The 14,229-nt window shown below is 39.4% G+C and overlaps 1 protein-coding gene across 1 annotated transcript in view; it reads left to right on the top strand.

Annotated features, from left to right (window-relative positions):
• Vps41 (vacuolar protein sorting 41 homolog (S. cerevisiae)) overlaps positions 1 to 14,229 on the top strand; it is a 126,723-nt gene that overhangs the window by 31,390 nt on the left and 81,104 nt on the right. The gene's annotated exons all lie outside the window — the stretch shown is intronic.

Here is a 14,229-nt window from a genome sequence, read left to right as displayed (position 1 = left end):
TTTTTCTTTTTGCTTATGTGGTGCTGAGGAATCGAACCCAGGGCCTCATGCATGCAAGGCAAGCGCTCTACCACTGAGCCACCTTCCCAGCCCCATATTTAGAATATTCTTATGTGTATTCTTTTAAAATTATAATTCTATAGAATGTCTAGATGAATTACTATTAAAAGAAAGAAATAATGCTTTTGTTTGTGATTCATGGTGCTAGTTTACTATTCTGGGAATTCATTGAACCCCTCATTTGATGACTAATATCACTTGTAAGTACATGCCTTGTCATCTTATTGAGATGCCAGATTGTAATTGAAAATTGATTGATCACCTTGCTGGATCAGTTGATCCCTTCAAAATATATAAAGCTAATACATTTTGGGTGAATATTTTGATGCTTGGCCTTTTAGGAGATTACATTGATTAAAAGCAAATAACCAGGCTTTTTATTTTTTGAATTATGATTTGGAATCATTGAGGGTGAAAGAAATGTTAAATTTGAAGCCTGAATTTGAACCTTAAGATATAAAAATATAAAGAACTTCCATTTTTCTGTGAACATGAACATTTGGGACCATTGAAAACCTCAGCACGTGTTGCAAGATCCATCATAAGTTACTGGTGTAGTTTACAAAGGAAACTATAGCTTCTAAAGTTGACACATTGTGTATGAAAGGAAAGGGATGCCTTGTTCTGCTGGAAAGAAATGGATCCACAGAAAGATGACAGAATCGTTGGAACAGCCTAGAAAGCAGAGGGGATACTCTAATCACACTGCTCCATCAGGATAGCTATAGGCTCTTCTTTAGCTTTAGCATCTCTTGTCAGGCAAGAGGATTAGACTTGTGGCCTCCCTCCCTCACCTCCTGGAATGCATCTTGGTGACTAGAGCATTTGTTTTTTTCAATTGCCATCCATTCACATGTGTCCATTAAATTAGTAAACTATACCTGACCCCTTTGGACTTTAAGTAGCATACCTTATGACTTTAAGTAGCATACTTAGACATTCCTATGTGTATTTTTTTTTAATTATACTGTACTGTTAACCTGTGCATTCTCACTTCACTTCTTTTTCTTTTTTTTTTTTCTTTTTGAGCACAGGGCCTCGTACTAACTCATCTTGCTTACTTACTTGCTGGTGCTCTACCACCTAAGCCATGCCTTTAGCTGGCATTTTGCTGGGGGGTTTTGATTATGTAATCTTGTGGCTGGCTTTGAACTGTGATCCTCTAGGTTCTAGCCTCCTAAGTAGCTAGGCTTGCAGAGGTATACTGCCTGTGTCCAGCTTTAATTGACAGATTTCAGAGTGTCACTGTCTTTTAAAAAAGTCTCAACCTGGGCTAGGAAGGTGGCTCAGTGGTAGAGCACTTGCCTTGTATGCATGAGGCCCTGGGTTTGATTCCTTAGCACCACATAAGCAAAAAGAAAAAAGCCGGAAGTGGCGCTGTGGCTCAAGTGGTAGAGCGCTAGCTTTGAGCTGAAGAGCTGAGGGACAGCGCCCAGGCCCAGAGTTCAGGCCCCACTACTGGACCCAAAAAAAAAAAAATCTCAACCTCATATTCTCATCTATGATGAGATATTTTTTTTCTTTAGTCTTTCCTGTTTTTGTTAGCTCTGTATTATCCTTCTTCAAAAGGAATTCTTTTAGAACTAAAAGCATAATTATGTCTTGAATTTGCCAGTTTTCTTTGAATGTGATGACTGCCAAATTGAACCAAGAACTTTTCATTAGAAACACACTGAGAGAGAAACAGGACTTTATTTTACTTTGTTCATTCATTTTTTGAGACAGGATCTTGCTGTACTGCCCAGGCTATCCTCAGACTTACTCTATAGCCCAGACTGACCTCCAATTTGTTATCCTTGTATGAATTCCTTGTTTTCCAGTCTGTGAATTCTGGAATTACAGATGTACACCACCACACAGAGACAAGAGTTTTTTAAAACATCGATGAACAAACAGCTCTGACTTTAGTTTTCCTCTCTTAGTAAGAATAACTGAAACAAATGAAAATTAGCTGTAATAATACCTTATATTTGTATAACTTTCATTATTCTCCCAAGAAATACATTTTTAACTCATTCATCATTGCATTGGTGGTTCTCTTTATATCATCAGATTTGTGAGTTCCTCAGCCTCATTGATCTATATAGATTCCTTTGACAAAGGGCAGGACCATCAAGGTTTCCTAGGTGATTCTGATATTTGGGCTGAGATAGAACCATTATACCAGAATCTAACTTTCCTTTAAATCTATGTGCTATAAAAGAAGAAAAAAAAACTATAAACAAATCATTCTACATGTCGATTATAGATATTTCTTTTCTCACTAATATTTCAGAAGAAATTCTGTTTGGCAGAACTTAATAAAGCTGAGCATATGCTGTCTAATGATCCAGCAGTTGCATTTTTAAGTGCAGAGTCAAGAAAAATGCGTACACTACATATGCCCATCCAGATCTAAAGAAGGTGGAACTAGCAGTCAGTGCCTTAATTCACAACCGCAAACAAGAAACAACACAAATGTTCATCAGTAGTAGAAGGGACAGATGAATTGTGATGGAGAATTGCCCATTAATTATAAAAGATGATCAGCACATGCATACAACAGCATTTTTGTATTTCACAGTCTTAATGTTTAGTCAGAGAAACCGGACACTAGTGTGCAATTGTGTCATGGTTTTTTTGATGGTCAAGGAAAGATAAAACTAAGCTGTGATAAATAATAGATGTCAAATAATAGCCTCATCTGGGTGGGGCACATGGAAGTCTTCTGTATTGCTGAAAATATCATCTTGATATTTTCCTAGATATGTTCATATATAAAAAGCATTGAACTGTACATATGAGGTTTGCGTACCTTGTTCTATATAACTTGTACATCATTAATATGCATTTACAACCTATACATGTTTATATATCTTTGATTGACCTTGAGCAAAGCTTGTCTATTATAGCAACCCTTTTCATTAGTCTCTTGTATGCTACACAATTTCCTGGGTTGGTGTCCTGTGCTAAGATCTTTATGTCAATGAATTGTGGGTTAGTACTCTGGCTGGATATTTGTCTACAGTTACAGAAAAGGTCGATAAAAAGGATTGTGTATTAGTCAGCTGTCTATGACCACATTCTTTTGTTAATTAAGAATGTCAGCTGCTAAGAGTATTGCTAAAGGTGATGCTTTCTTATGCATCCAGTATCATATTTTAAAAATACTCATATTTTATGAAACATTGTAATCACAATTGTTTGGGGGATTATGTCTAGACATAGCTGTTAAATAACTTCTTGAGTTCAGTTTTATTTAGGTCACAGAGTAACAGAAAACTATGCCACACTTGTTACATGCAACGGCTGAAGTTATTAAGGAATAATAATAATATCTATTAAGATATATTCTCCTGAACAGTAGTTGTCTTAACTGCTAAAGTCCCTTTAACTTCTCATATGTTATTATGCCCAGATAATATCACTAAGGAAAATAATTAATATTCTTCATTTTCCTTAAGCAAATTAAACCTTAACTAATTAAGAGTACTTACTTTGAGTACTTACCAATGATGAAATTATTGTGCTCTGTGTATAGTATTTTGGAGCATGGTATCATATGCTTTAAATATTTCTTTATGTTATTAGAAAAGCATTCATCAGTAGAACTCTACTGATCAAACCAAATTTCTGCCATTTACCAACTTTTTTTCCTTTACTAGAAAAAAATTAGCAAGGTTTTAATGTGAAGGTTTATGGCAGGAAACATTAGATGAATATTTTAAAAATGGATACCTGCCAAAGGCACAGGAAAAGAAAAAAAACAAAATTGGCCTTTGGGGCATTTTATGTTAGTGATATTCAGATTCATATCCACTTTTTTAATAGTAATATATGGAATAATAGGTGGGTTAAAGATTCTCCATAAATGCCAGTTGGTGGTTTTATTTAGGTTTCTGTTTGATTTATAATTAAACAGACTTTTCCCTAGTCTCTGTTGGTACTTGTGGTCATTAGCGTATTTGGATAAAAACCCAGATATATATCAATCTTCACTAGATTGCAGGAGACTATTTATCACTCTTCTTATAGGTGCCTTTGTTTCTGGTCATCTTCCCCATCCTTCAGCCTAATCAACGTTTTCAATGTTCTAGGAACCTTCTCTCTTACCAGTTAAACCTCTACATAGTTAAGCATCCTGGACTCTGGTTATAGAATGCACCTTTCCAGTCTTTTAGTTTCTTCCTTCTGTAGTTATTTTGATTCACTCACCCCATTCTGAGTATTTCCTTGGGCATGCTTTTTCCTAAATTTTTTATCCGATTATCTTCTAACATGCCCTTCTTCCCTGCTCTATTAAATCCTTCTTCTGAATGTTGTCTTGGAAGTTTTCTTCTAAATTCTGTTCCCCAGTTGTGGGGGCCTCGTTCTGTCACTTGCTGCTTTATATTGCTATTCAAGGTGTTGCCCCCTGCCACTTCTGCCTCTCTTCTTTCCATTCTCTTCTTTCTCTGAGGCTGCTTTGTACTCAGTAGGCATGTATTAGACATACACTGATAGTTACACTTGGGTTGTTACATCTGTGTTGGCAGCCAGATTTTTGTTCTCCTGTGTGTCATTCACTTCTGAGTTCCTTATTGTATTAGAGCTGCATGTTTGTACATCACAATCTGTTATATACTGAATTCTCTTCCTCTTCTCCTTAATTTGTGTTCAAGTCATGTGGGGTGACTCTTCACCAAAAGAGCATATTTACAAACTTTATTCACCCTTGAGGAAGAAAAAAAAAAAAAAGCCCTGCCTTCCTATTGGTCTCATGATAGTTGCTTATCATCCCTGCCTTGATGGCACTGGAAAGTGCAAGGTTAAGATAAGTTCATGAAAGGGGGCCAGTGGTCCTGACAGGATTAGTATCCTTACAAAAAAGGCATCAGAGAGCCACCCCCAGACCCTAGAACATTGCAATCTATAAGCCAAGAAGAGACCCTACATCAGAATCTGACCACATTGGCATCCTGATCTGGGACTTCAGCCTCTAGAATTGTGACAGAGTAAATTTCTGGTATTTAAGTTTTCTCTGTCTCTCTGTCTCTGTCTCCCTCCCTCTCCTTCTCTCTCTCTCTCCCTCTCCCTCTCCTTCTCTCCCTCTCCCTCTCCCTCTCTCCCTCTCTGTCTATACTAGGATTTGAGTTCTAGACCTCAAGCTTTCATTTTGAGCCATATCTTCAGTTTTTTACCCTTTCTCCTTCCCTCTCTTCCTTCCTTCTTTCCTTTCCTTGATAGGGTGTTAATTTTTTTACCCTTGAGACTACTGCTGCTGGTCCCAATGTGTGGTATTTTGTGATGAGAGTGAGCTAATAGCGATGTAGATCAAATTGCTGAGGGGAATTAATAAAGAGTATATAGTTTATAATCTGAGACATTAAAAGATTGTTGCAGATATAAGAGGTGCCAAGTTGGGTGTATCTATTGAGGGGTATTGGGCATGAGCTGTTCTGGTTAAGTGTTATTTTTCCACTCACTCTCTCAGCCTCCTCTTGTGGTACGTACACAGAAGACCTTCTTTCTATGTCTAGACATTTTTGCCAGGTCATGTCCTTACTAGGTTTCAAAGGACATTTTTATGACCAGCTCCTTGTCTGTGAATGATTATGCTTTTATTTTTCTCTCTGGACTTTGGGATGTGGTCACCATTTGTACTGCACTCCTGACCCTTTGTTTCTTCTTTGGCAAAGAAAAATTATCTCCAATATAAATAGGCTTTGCTCTTCCTTGTATTGATCTATAAATGTTGTTTGAGGAATTACCCTTCTCTTCATGTTTGAGTAAAGGAAATGCTTATCTTACCTCACCCTTCTCTCTATACTGACAGTCCTCAAACTCTCATGGTCCTTTTAGCTTCTTAAGTTGCAATTTTAACATTTATACCTGTTTTACATTTTAGATCGCTTTATCCTCTCTGGCTAACCTCCACTTGCACAGTTGATCTACTAGTTGAGGTTATTTTCTTAAATTCGCTCTCCCCATAGAGAGCTAGCTTGTTGAGGATAGTTTCTTTTTATACTTTTTCTCCATGTCCACAGTATGCAGCATAAAACTTGATGAAAGTGATAGTAATTGATAAAAGTTGTCTGAGTAACGCATGAGGATATTTCAGTTAAGGATGGACTTCATAGGCTATTTGGTCCTGTGAGGTTGTGTCTCTTGAAACTGTCCTAGCCAACCTAGTTTGTCAAAGTGAGTTTTGTAATGTCACAACAGCCATGAAGTTGCCTAACAGGATACCTCTCACAGTGTGTCTCCACTGTTGAGTGCCACACGAGTGTTGCTCCACATCACCCATTCTCTCCCCTCTGAACTTACTGCGTGTACATGTAGGGAATTGTGTGCACATGACTGTCTCTGTGAGAATTAACACAAGTAGTGCATGCTTATTATTCCATGGAGCAGCCTACCTATTTGTGGCTTATTGATCATGTGGCCAGTGTCAAATAGAAATGACTGTTCATTCAAAGAATCTTTAGCACACCTAAAAAACTTAAAACCTCCAATAAAGAAGCCTGCTTTCCTATTGGTCTGACAGTACCTGCTTAGCAAATACCATCTGTAAAGTCCTATTATAGATGTGGCATCATTAATTAAGAAGCAGAGCCTGGTCTTTTTTTTTTTTTTGGTCCAGTCGTGGGGCCTGAACTCTGGGCCTGGACGCTGTCCCTCAGCTCTTCAGCTCAAGGCTAGCGCTCTACCACTTGAGCCAAAGCGCCATTTCCGGCTTTTTTTTTTTTCTTATGTGGTGCTAAGGAATCAAACCCAGGGCCTCTGGCATGCAAGGCAAGCGCTCTACCACTGAGCCACCTTCCCAGCCCCGTACTTCCAGATTTTATGCATTGAAAATAATATCATGTTTGTGGATTAAATGTCTTGATAACTTTGGTGGCATCTATTCATCTAAATGGCTAAGAAAACATACACAATGTGAAGAATGTTTCTCTCATTTGGAATAAAGCGTCACCATACTTACAGAATGTTACGGTAATCATTCTTGAGTAACTGTCCCTTAAATAGTTGAGGCCCAATATTTCTTCACAGAAGGTAATTTCCCTGGCATTCCAATGATTTCAAAGTCAGGGTTGGAGTAATTAGAACTTTGTAGAAAATGAGTCTTAAAACTTAGCAATAGACAGGTAGAATGAGGCTTTGTTACTCAAAGCCTGCAGATTTCCTTTGTACTGACTACCCTTGGTACTCTTACTACCTTGTGGTTGTACTTTGTAATGATGCCTAAGAGCATGAAATAGATTATAAGTGAGGTGGATACTCAGGAGGGGAGATAGTTTGGCAGGGAGATCCAGAACACATAGAAGGTGAAACACATTAGGGCATTTTTGGTGTCTCAGTGATAAAATACATGGGTCCCACCCTAATACAGAGCAAGATTCTCAAAGAAAAATACGGGTCTGTTATTGCTCCGTGGTAGAGTTGTTGAAGAGCCAAGACTGCTGTGTTCCCTTCACCGAAGGAGTAATGCTAAATCCTGGAACAATTTGAGAGGGAGCATCCTTGGGTGGGTTAGGGGATCTTGTGACCAGTTGTTTTTCCTGAATAAAGTCAGGGAGGTCAGATGACTAGGTCAGATCCTATTGAGATTCTCCTATAATTAGGTTCTGCCAAGTTATGTTAAAACCAGCACAGTTTGAGAACATAGTCCTGTGACTCATCACTAACACTGGCTGTTGTTTTACCTTTCAAAACTTAATTGCCAGGCTGGGAAGTTGGCTCAGTGGTAGAGTACTTGCCTTGCGTGCATGAGGCTCTGGGTTCGATTCCTCAGCACCACATAAGCAGAAAAAAGCTAGAAGTGGTGCTGTGGCTCAAATGGTAGAGCTACTAGCCTTGAGCTGAAAAGCTGAGAGGCAGCACGCAGGCCCAGAGGTCAGGACTCACAAAACAAAAACAAAAAAACTGTTTGGCTGGACACTGGTGGCTGACACCTGTAATCCTAGCGACTCAGGAGGCTGAGATCTGAGGATCGAAGTTCAAAGCCAGCCCAGGCAGGAAAGTCACTGAAACTCTTATCTCCAAAAACTGGAAGTGGTGCTGAAGCTCAAGTGGTAGAGTACTCATCTTGAGCTGAAGAGCCGAGGGACAGCACCCAGGCCCAGAGTACAAGCCCCAAGACTGACAACAACAACAACAACAAACTTAATTGCCACTTAGACTTCTGGAAAATGGAAAATACATTGATTTAGTTTGTATTTTTCTGGGTACTAATGTGGCTATTTAGTCTTGAGGGTTGTGTACTTTCTCAGTGTATTTGTAATTAACAAGTTCAATGTCTACAAGCAGAAATGACATTAAAAATTAGCAACATTGAAGACAATACTTACAGTTTACTTCTAAGAAAGTGTCTGCTTTTACATCAAGCTAATCATCAAAATCTCAACTTTATTACTGTCAGTAGTTTATCCAAGCTAATTTGATTATTTGGGAGGGTTAAGTATCTTTTATTACACAGTACAAATAGTATTTTAAGAACTTGCTTAATTATGTAACTAGTTTCTTACAGTGGGACCAGTGTAGATCTTGTGAGTGACTTCAGAATTTTTTTTTTCCTGGTCTACCACTTGAGCCACAGCACCACTTCTGGCTTTTTCTGCTTATGTGGTGCTGAGGAATCGAACCCAGGGCCTCATGCATGCAAGGCAAACACTCTACCAGTGAGCCACCTTCCCAGCCCAACTTCAGAAATTTTTTTAATAGAGACATTATTACTTGGTTTATAAGATGCTTTTCTGATTCTGGGAATTGAATTCAGGGACTTAGGCTCACTTGGCTTACTTGCTGGGCTGGTGTTGTACCACTTGAGCCAGGCTTCCAGATTGGCTTTTGCTGGTTATTTTGTAAATGGAGTTTAGCAGACTTTGCCCAGGCTGGTCCCAAGCATTGATCCTCCAGATTTTAGCCTCGTGAGTAGCTAGGATTACAGGTGTGAGTCATGGGTGCTGGGCTTGTAGGCTGCTTGAGAACATTTGGGATATAATAAGCTACTTAGACAATCATCTAACTGGAAGTTAGTAAAGCAGTGTTTTTATTCCAGAGAGCATTATAACAGTAATTTTTAGGGTAAAAGTATAGCTAAGTTCTTATGTTAGAAAAACAGGCATTTTTCTATTTGTTTAATAATTTGGTTTCAGTTATTTAAACTAGTTGTCCCACCTCTTTTTAGTTACGTGATTTTTCCTAATTCATAGAAAATGAAGGTTTCACTTTCACTTTCTTTTAGAATGTGTTACCATTGCTGCTGCTATTGAGTTGAAAACAGAAGTGAGTTCACTCCTAACAGACTTCACCTTTATCATTGACAGAATGGTTAACTTGTGGAGTGAGAAATTAAACAGAGCTGCCTGTGGGCATCTGCATTGTTAAAGTTCTTGAGTTGTGTTTGGTAATGAAGTTCATCCTCAGAGGTGCCCCCTTAGGATGGGACAGCCTGGGGGGAGAGGGGTTCTTAGACCTAATTGTAAAGCACATAATATCTTCACAATTCTTTTTATACTTATATGGTCTACCTTTCTTTGCCCGACTCTCACAAAAATAAAAGATACTCTAGTAAATGTTCTCTGGAAAAATGAGATTTTTGTTCTGGAACTATAGCATTAGACAGTCTCGTCTCTGGGAATCTTGGCTGCAGAGGTCATATATTTACCATGTCAACCTTTTGCCAATCTCATTTGCATGTTGAAACATGCCAAACTGTTACTTTAAATAATTCAGGTCAAGGGTCATGTGACATGAAAATGTGTGTGTTGGGAGTTACTATTGGAAGTGAAGAGACAGTGTTGGGCTTTCTCTGCTGAGTGCTGGCTCCATGGGCAGACAACATAGTTTCTTGTAGGGTCTTTCCAAAGGCCAGCCTTTTAATTAGATGGAAAATCTTGTTTTCTTTTTCATTACTTTCTTTTTATGCAATCTAGTAGACTTGTAAGACAAAGTCTCCTATTTTTTCTTAATCTAATTATGGAAGCCAGGGGAGAAAATAATTCTGCCTAATTGCTAAGACATGGTCTTTGCAGACCCCTGGTAACTGTTGTCTCTCCCCAAGACTCCATTCCTTTCTGCCTTCAGTGTTTACTTCCAGCTCTGTGATTTTGATCTCTCTCATCTGCCTCCATTATTCTCTGTATATCCGCCTGATGCTCTTTTAGCTTGTACTTTCCTCCGATGGTTCTGTATATTGCCACCACCCTTGTTCAAGTCTTTATTGAATCTCACATGGGTTATTGCAGTAAAACCTGACTGATCTCCCCACTTTATGTCTTTGCCAATCCATCCTTCACACAGCCTCCCCAGTAATCTTCCCCAAGTGGTGCTGGGATTTTGTTCCTCTCCTCACGGAAAATGCTCCAGTGACTCCTTGACATCCTTAGAATAAAGCAGCTCTCCGATGTCACATACAGGACTTCAGCTTCCCACCTCCATGCCTCTCTGCACCACAGCACCTTCTGTAGCCACACTTTGTCCTTTGGTTCTGGCTTCAATGTGCTTTCCTGTCTCTGCCCATAAACACATTCAGAGTTCTGTTTTCTCTGGGATGCTGTCGTCCTTTCTGACTGCAGGCAGAAAAGTACATTTTTTCTCCTGTATTTAGGAGCTGCTTCTTATTCATTTAGCAAACAGTCTCAGAGCATGTGCTTGGGATGGGGAAGGAGTAAAACTCAACTCCTGTTCTTGGTTAGCTCATTTGTGCACCTAGTTATGTAAGGGTCTGGAATGTAGTATGCTAATTAGGAAATAGTGGGATCACAGATGGTGCCCACAGACTTCTTGGAGGCAGCAGGTTGTGTTTGTCCACTTTCTTAACTTCTCTTCCTGTCATTTAGGGTGTTTCGTGATATTCGCTGCTCTTTGGTTAAATGTAGTTTTTAGGGAATTGGTCTCCTTGACTCCCTCAAAATAATTTCATGACTTGATGACAGCCTTTCTTTTCCTGTCATTCTCCCTAAATATCTTTGGTGGGTATATGTATAGAGAGAGACATAGATCTGTCTATTTATCTGTCTATCTATATCTATCTATCTATAAGCTCCATTTCTAGATTTGCTATTCATCCATCTCACTGCAGAGGACAACCACAGAGTCTGTGGTACCCAAGTACTATTTATGATTCATAGGCATAATGAGGGCAAGGCCCGCAGGTCCTTTATACACCACCAGATTCCTAGTGTCCAGCACAGTGTAAAGAAAAAGCAGTGTGTTTCATTAATAGCCTTTTCTTCCCTTTTCTTGAAGTAATTAGTGCTCAGATTGTGAGTAACTGTCTCCAGGTCTGGTGTTGTGTACAAGTCACCCTCCTACTGTTGTCCACAGGGTTGTGGCAGGCATAGGCAGAGATGAAGTTTAACAAAAAGAAAACAGCTCTGGGAATCAGCAGTGTGCCAGCTTCTTAGGAGGCAATCCCTTCCAAATCCTCCCTGTGAGTTTAAAGGTTGTTAGGATTTAGAAAACGAACATCCATCTAATAAGTCTTCAGCAGGCAGAAAGGACTCTCTGTGCCCGGCTTCTGCTGAGGTTGTAGTGTCCAGGCAGGGTGAGCAGCAGGTGAATAACTGAGCCTTCTACCAGCCAGCCATACATTCAAGGCTGTTGGTCTTGGACACCAGGTACAGGGGGTGTAGATGGCCATTGCCTTTGGTTGTATAAGTTTACAACATCTCAGTTAAATATATTGTGTTCTTGGAGGGCAAGCAGTTAAACATTTTTTATCAGAAAATATTTTTAAAAGCTAAGGGGAAAAAACTCTAGGCATATCTGAGTGACTAGCAAAAACTGATGTTAAGCATTCTCAAATGCAAAAAATGTAAACTCAGTCATTAAATAGTGTTGACATAGTGATTAGGGGAAGTGGTTTTATATTCTTTCCCAACAGAATGCCTCTTTCTCAAAACTTCTTTCTAATTCTCTCACTCCCAGATAAGTTTGTTTTCAATGCTTTTTAGGATATTAGTTTGGATTGAAATAAAGCATAATCATTACCTTATGGGTATTTTGATTTGTACATAATTGGGATGGAATTAACAATTAAATGGTTAAATAAAGATACCTACCAAAGTTAATTTTTTTCCAGGCAAGTTAGAATATTTATTAAGGCTGCCTGGAGATCTGTATAAATATGGCAGTGTGTTCATACTTTAAGCCTCTTTGTTATTCACATTAATTTTGTAACCGTTCTCATGAACCATAAAGCTACTTTACTTGAAGCACTTCAGCTTTGAAATCGCTGTGAGGGAATTGTGTACAATTGAGTAGGTTATGATATTTGGGAAGTATTTATGAATTCTTGGATTAGCAGTGTAGCTCATATCACTTCCAGTGGAAGATATGTAATATATTAAAAAGGCAATATTGAGATGCTCAGTTTTTAACTACTATGTACCTTACCTCAAGTACTTCTCACTTAGAAATCAGCTTTGCTTACATACTTAAGAGTAAGCTTCTGAAAGGATAAACTGATGATTGATGATGAATGCTTGTTCATGGAATAACAGTATTCATTCACATCGCCGCACAACCAGGTAACATGACCAGCTATGCCACATTTTACAACTTAACCTGCTCTGTTTGTGGGAAATAAGTGACTATTCTGATCTATGAATTAACTAATTATTTCTCAAGTTGGAATCGTCTACTTTTGATAAAGTACTGTCCACATCTGCAGAAACAACAGTTCCTGTTAAAAGCTGGATTATCAGTCAGAGAACCTCAAATTAATATCTGTATTTATTCAGTGATCTTTAAACATGGTCTTTAAAACCTTCAAAGAGGACACCGCCTTGAATATTTGTTTCAGTTAGGGAATTTCCTCGGCATGGCGGAGGCGTGATTGGCAGGGTGGACTGGCAGCTCTTTACCAGCCACTCAAGCCCAGTTGTTGATGGTGAGAACCTTGGGGCCCAGGAGGACCATCCATTAACTTTTTGTACTGTACTTATTTTGAGGCTTTACTAGTTTTTAATTTTTTTCTTATATTTAGGAAAATGACATTGCAACAAAGTTCTGCATCTGTTTTCATCTATTCTCCTCATTAGTTGTCTTCTTCTAGAGCTTCCATTTACTTATTTACCTGGTTGTGATTACATGAGATGAACCTCAGACTAAAAGACTCTTTCTTACTCATTCTTCTGATCAGCCTCACTGAGCTTTTGGATGCGAGCTGCTGAGTTTACAGAATTTTCTAGGAGGGAGAAAGGTGGAAGAGGGATGTGCTAGGCATATTCTAGGCCAAAGACATGGAGTTAAAGAGAACATTTCAGGGAATCAACGTGGCTGGAATCTTTTGGGTCTGGCTAGAAATGGGCCTGGAGAGGTAGGTGGAGCCAGATAATGAATGTCAGTAGGATGATCATGTAGTTATTTAAATCAGGACTTGAGAGTGAAAGGGGTAGCTGTACATTATCCATAGAGTCTAGGAGTGTAGCTCAATGGGGGTGTACCTACACAGAATGTGGAAAGTCCTGGGATCTATTTCTAGCACCGATGTGCGCACGCACGTGCATGCACGCTCTCTCTCTCTCTCTCTCTCTCTCTCTCACACACACACACACACACACACACACACACACACAGAGCTTTTTTTTTTTTTCCCCAAGAAAGAAAGATAAGTGATCTTGAGATAGTAGTCCTACAGACACTGCTGAGGAACAGTAAGGTGTATGGCCACTTTGTTCAGGAGTTTGTGCTTCACACAGGACACAGCATTCCTAACTTTTAGAAGGACGACTTCAGTGTTAGCCGTGTAGTGAATGGGGTGTTGGAGGTAAAGGTTGGCACGTTTGGGAAATCCAGGTGTGGTTGGCTTGTTTGGGAAAGTAACACCCATTCGGAGACCATCTGCTTCAGCTATATGGAGAGAGAGATTAGAGAGACATTGACAGGGCCGAATGATAGGTCTTGGTGACTTATTTTCAAAGTATGGTCTTGCTTTATGCTGGGCTGTGATCTTCCGACTCAGGCTTCTCTGGGTTGCTGGAGGCAATGTCAAAACAGTCAAGCCCAGAAAGGCTGAATGAACTCCTGTTGCTTCAGCCTCAGGAAGGTCCTGGTGACTTTGGCTGGAGCAATTGACACTTGAGAGATGGGAACATCAGCCAGTTGTCCTAGTGCAAGGGAGCAACCCAGGGGCACAAGGCTACGAACAGTGTGGTCAGTTCTGCTGAGGACATACCTGGAGCCTTACAGATCTTCTCTTAG

The sequence above is a fragment of the Dipodomys ordii genome, unplaced genomic scaffold, assembly GCF_000151885.1.
Source record: "Dipodomys ordii isolate 6190 unplaced genomic scaffold, Dord_2.0 Scaffold161, whole genome shotgun sequence".
In the NCBI taxonomy this organism is placed as follows: domain Eukaryota; kingdom Metazoa; phylum Chordata; class Mammalia; order Rodentia; family Heteromyidae; genus Dipodomys; species Dipodomys ordii.
Note: the sequence above shows the minus strand (reverse complement) of the source record. Positions and strands in the feature narration are given on the sequence as shown.